We start from the raw sequence: 5,837 nt of genomic DNA on the forward strand, positions 1-5,837 counted from the left end.
CTGCTCCTAGGGCAGCAGACAATAGCCTGAAGGGCCTCTCCGGCTGCAACTTCCAATGTTGCCAGCAGGTGGCGCCGAAGGACACAGACCACCCCGACACCCACAGCTCCACTGGCAAAAAGAGATTTCCCTCCCATCCAAAAAGCACTCCAGGGGGGGGAAAAAGTTTTCTCAAGAAATTCCTCTAGATGTTCAAGAGAATACGGTTTGGGGCAAAAATTGGGAGATGCTCTTGTCCCCGGGATACACGGGACTCCTTGTTCCCTAGAAGGAACACGGCAGTGAAGTGGGTAGGGACTGTCCAGGCATGGCCCCCGAGGCTTCAGCGAGACCACACTACAGGTTGCTCCTGTCCTACACAGGCGATCCTGGAAGGGTGGCTTCTGTATCCCATAGTTCTAGAGTTCTGGGGACCCGCCTAGGGTCACCCCAATCATCGTCTAAGACCCGGCCCAATATCTGAGGTTCATTCCTGCCTGTGGACAGGCCTCAGGTGTGTTCTGGTCCTGGGAGATGGGGTGACATTGAAGGGAATCTAGCCAGCCCAAGCATGGCACACACGGCGCTGGCAGGCCTTGCCCTTCCCCCATTCCCTCTGCCTTGACAAAAACCGTTAGATTACATTCCTAAAGCTAGCCACCAGGGTCTATTCTCTTATTTGGCCACTTCCTCCTCCTGAGGCTGACCACCAAGGTCCAGCTACCAACGTATTGAAGTCCAACAATCAAAAACGCCCTTTGGCTCACCTAATTAACATGCCCAATTAAAATTAAACACCTCATCCTAACACGGATTCCCTTTTACTGTTATGAACCACCATTTCCCTATGGGCCATGTCTGTCTCCTCTCTATCCCTTGTCCTCCCCTCCAAGACAACTCCTCCTCCCCCCCCCTTGTTCCTGTCCCCTCCTCCCTCATCCTCTGTCTCCTGTTTTTCTTATTCCTGCCCTCTGTCCCTCTGAGACAAATACATCTCCTTTGTGCTGAGAACTTGGTCTCAGGGTGTCCTGAACCGATACTGATTCCTTTCAGACACAGGCTGATTTCATCTTTGGGGGTTTTGTTTGTTTGTTTGTTTGTAATGTGCATTGGTAGGCATTTTGCCTGTGTGTATGTCTGTGTGAGGGTGTCAGATCCCTGGAATTGGAATTACAGGCAGTTGTGAGCTGCCATTTAGGTGCTGGGAATTGAACTCGGGTCCTCTGGGAAAGCAGTCAGTGCTCTTAACTGCTGAGCCATCTCTCCAGCCCCTGATTTCACCTTTTAATGTCAGAAAAACAAGAAGTCCTCTGACCCAAAAGCTAAGTACAGAGGTTATGCTGGCTGGTTTTTATGTCAACTCGACACAAGCTAGAGTCATCTGAGAGAGAGGAATCTCAACTGAGAAAATGCCTCCATAGATCCGGCTGTAGGCGATCCTGTAGGGCGTTTTTAAAAAGTAATGATGCTGAGTGGTGGTGGCACATGCCTTTAATCCCAGCACTCAGGAGGGAAAGGCTGGTGAATCTCTGGGTTTGAGACCAGCCTGGTCTACAGAGCAAGTTCCAGAATGGCCAGGGCTACACAGAGAAACTTTGCCTGGCAAAACCTGATTTAAAAAAAAAAAAAAAAAAAAAAAAAAGACTGTTGTGAGAGGGACCAGATCACTGTGGGCAGTGTCACCCCTAGACAGGTGGTCCTGAGTCTGAAATAAAGCAAAATGAACAAGTTATGAGGGCTAAGCCAGTAAGCAGCACCTTCCACGGCCTCCACATCAGCTCCTGCCTGCAGGTTCCTGCCCTGTGTGAGTTCCTGCCTTGGCTTTCACTAGTGGACTGTGATTCAGGATATGTGAGCTAAATTAAATCCTTTTTCCCCAAGTTGCTTTTGGTCATGGTGTTTCATCACAGCCATAGAAACCCTAACTAAGACAGAGGCCCATCTGTGAGGAACCGAAACTCCTGAGGGAGATCCTGGGTCATCCTCCACCAGCGGCAACTCTCTCACCATGGGTGATGTCCCCAAGTCAGCAAAACAAGATGGAGATGCCTCAGGGGACAGAGGGAGGGTTGCCTGGGTTCACTGGGGCTCATCTGCAGTGCCCACTCAGCCTGCCTCACTTCCGGAAGGTAATGTCACTGTGTTGTGTGACAGAACTTTCCCTGGGGAGGTGCAGTACACACATCTACTCTCCCCAGATAGGAATCTTATGACAGACCACAAATTCCGGATACCACCAAAGTCCAGCTTACAGACCACAAATTCCGGATGTCACCGAAGTCCAGCCTGGTGAACCAATGAGTTTTATTGGGTTACTTACAGGAATATGGGTGAGGGATTATTTACAGGAGCAGAAATGACTCACAGACAGCTGTATCACCAAAGCCCACACCAGCACAGGTCACTGTTCACAAAAGCTGGGAAACCCGGAGCACACTGCACACACAGTCTTACAGGCAGCCCAACAGGTTGGAAAGTGACTCAATTGATTTAAACCTCTTTTAAGCAGCTCAACTTGTCTCAAGTCTTTGCAGCTTGGCTCGTCTCTTACTCTGGCAGGGAGGGGCCTAGTGAATCTGGTCAGTTTCAGGAACTTCTTGAAGCTATTTTAAGTTGTTTAACTTCCTGTTTAAGGAGCTTCCTGCAGGATGGAACATTTCAATCTAGGAGGAAACTGTTACACAACATGCCAGCTCTGAAGCTGGGCGGTTAGATACTGTAGGACAACTTTAGAGCTGCCCCATGGGCATTGATTTCCATGTCACAGGCCCTGGGCAGAAAGGATGATACCACACAGGTCTTTGTCAAAGTCAGAAGGCTTCGGGTTCAAAAGCACAAGGTTCTTTCTTTCTTTTTTTTTTAAAGGTTTATTTATTTTGGAGCTGGAGAGATGGCTCAGTGCTTAAGAGCACTGGCTGCTCTTCTAGAGGTCATAAGTTCAATTCCCCAGCAACCACGTGGTGGCTCACAACCATCTATAGTGGGATCTGATGCCCTCTTCTGGCATAAAGATGTACATGCAAATAGAGCACTTATACATAAAATAAATAAAATTTTTAAAAGGTTTATTTATTTTTCTTTATGTGTATAAAATTTTTACATGCATACATGTATGTGCACCACATGCATACCTGTTGTATCCCCCAGAAATGGGGTTATGGATGGTTGTGAGCCACCATGTGGGTGCTGGGAATAGAATCCAGGTCCTCTGTAAGTACAGCAGTGCTCTTAACCACTGAGCCATCTGTCCAGCCCCCATAAAGTTATTTCTTTTCACTCAAACTACTTGGTCTCCTAAGCTTTAAAAGAACTCTCCATCCCATGCCCCCTGAGACTCCAGCCAGACTCTACTGCTCTGGTTCCTATCATTTTCTCCTTGGCCCAGCTTCCTGCCTCCTCTGCTGCATTGTCTCGGACCTGCAGCTACAGGGACATGACTGTCCCTGTGGAGAAGAAGAAGCCCAGCTGGAGCAGACATGAGTCTGAACATCACCATCTCTATATAACAGTCAATTCCTCCTCCTAAGCAAACAGTCAAGAGACTCCAGGCTCCAAGTGCAGAGTCCAAAGGCTCACCAGGGATGCTTTAATTCCAGGGCACTTTGCATGCCTGTTGCGTGACCTTACGGTTTCCATGAACAAAGAAGGATCCTAGCAAGTCCAGCTTGACAAAATAAGTGAGTTTACCGACGTTGAGAAGTGAGTGACTTGTGAGCAAGTCTACCCCAAGGAGGCCCGCTTGAGTCAGCCTAGCACCCACAAGACCACGTGTGGCCTCAGAGGGAAGGAGTGGTAGCTTGAGTCTCGGTGAGGGCCTAGTGACCCTATTCTGTTCTTTCACAAGGGAATGTTAGCAACCTCATCACCACAGACCTACTAACTATACTCTTCTGTTTATTTCATTTCTATGACTGGGCCAGAGTCTCCTATGGGTCACAACAGCACCACTGCTTTATAATGATGAGAGTCACCAAGCTTGGAGGAAACAGCCATGCCACAGCACCCATGTTACCCATCTCCGTAATGACTGTCTGTGACTGTCTCCATCCCCATAATGACTGTCCGTGACTGTCTCCATCTCCATAATGACTGTCCATGACTGTCTCCATCTCCGTAATGACTGTCCGTGACTGTCTTCCCCTCCATAATGACTGTCCGTGACTATCTCCATCTCCATAATGACTGTCCGTGACTGTCTTCCCCTCCATAATGACTGTCCGTGACTGTCTCCATCTCCATAATGACTGTCCGTGACTGTCTCCATCTCCGTAATGACTGTCCGTGACTGTCTCCATCTCCGTAATGACTGTCCGTGACTGTCTCCATCTCCGTAATGACTGTCCGTGACTGTCTCCATCTCCGTAATGACTGTCCGTGACTGTCTTCCCCTCCATAATGACTGTCCGTGACTGTCTCCATCTCCATAATGACTGTCCGTGACTGTCTTCCCCTCCATAATGACTGTCCGTGACTGTCTCCATCTCCGTAATGACTGTCCGTGACTGTCTTCCCCTCCATAATGACTGTCCGTGACTGTCTCCATCTCCAGAATGACTGTCCGTGACTGTCTCCATCTCCGTAATGACTGTCTGTGACTGTCTTCCCCTCCATAATGAATGTCCGTGACTGTCTCCATCTCTGTAATGACTGTCCATGACTGTCTTCCCCTCCATAATGACTGTCCATGACTGTCTCCATCTCCATAATGACTGTCCGTGACTGTCTCCATCTCCGTAATGACTGTCCGTGACTGTCTTCATCTCCATAATGACTGTCCGTGACTGTCTCCATCTCTGTAATGAATGTCCGTGACTGTCTCCATCTCTGTAATGAATGTCCGTGACTGTCTCCATCTCCGTAATGACTGTCCGTGACTGTCTCCATCTCTGTAATGACTGTCCGTGACTGTCTCCATCTCTGTAATGAATGTCCGTGACTGTCTCCATCTCCGTAATGACTGTCCGTGACTGTCTTCCCCTCCATAATGACTGTCCGTGACTGTCTCCATCTCTGTAATGCATGTCCGTGACTGTCTCCATCTCCGTAATGACTGTCCGTGACTGTCTCCATCTCTGTAGTGACTGTCCGTGACTGTCTCCATCTCCGTAATGACTGTCCATGAGTGTCTCCATCTCCATAATGAATGTCCGTGACTGTCTCCATCTCCGTAATGACTGTCCATGAGTGTCTCCATCTCCATAATGAATGTCCGTGACTGTCTCCATCTCCGTAATGACTGTCCATGAGTGTCTTCCCCTCCATAATGACTGTCCGTGACTGTCTTCATCTCCGTAATGACTGTCCGTGACTGTCTTCATCTCCGTAATGACTGTCTGTGACTGTCTCCATCTCTGTAGTGATTGTCCGTGACTGTCTTCATCTCCATAATGACTGTCCGTGACTGTCTCCATCTCCATAATGACTGTCCATGAGTGTCTTCCCCTCCATAATGACTGTCCGTGACTGTCTTCATCTCCGTAATAACTGTCTGTGACTGTCTCCATCTCTGTAATGACTGTCCGTGACTGTCTCCATCTCCATAATGAATGTCCGTGACTGTCTCCATCTCTGTAGTGATTGTCCGTGACTGTCTTCATCTCCGTAATGACTGTCCGTGACTGTCTCCCCCAAGCCCCCACTGCTCTCCCATCCCTACACTCACTTGCTCTATGACCAGAAGGAACGGGTTTCAAAGCCCCCACGGTTTGGGGCTCACAGGACTTACAATACTTACAGAATCTTCTGATTTGATCCACACTGAATTGAAGCCCTCTACCCCAGACGTAGAGTTGGTACCTCAGGATCTTTCTACACTCTACTCATTCTGGAGGTCCCCCCACTTTTCTGAAAGCGCCTCA

The sequence above is a fragment of the Peromyscus eremicus genome, chromosome 4, assembly GCF_949786415.1.
Source record: "Peromyscus eremicus chromosome 4, PerEre_H2_v1, whole genome shotgun sequence".
Lineage (NCBI taxonomy): Eukaryota > Metazoa > Chordata > Mammalia > Rodentia > Cricetidae > Peromyscus > Peromyscus eremicus.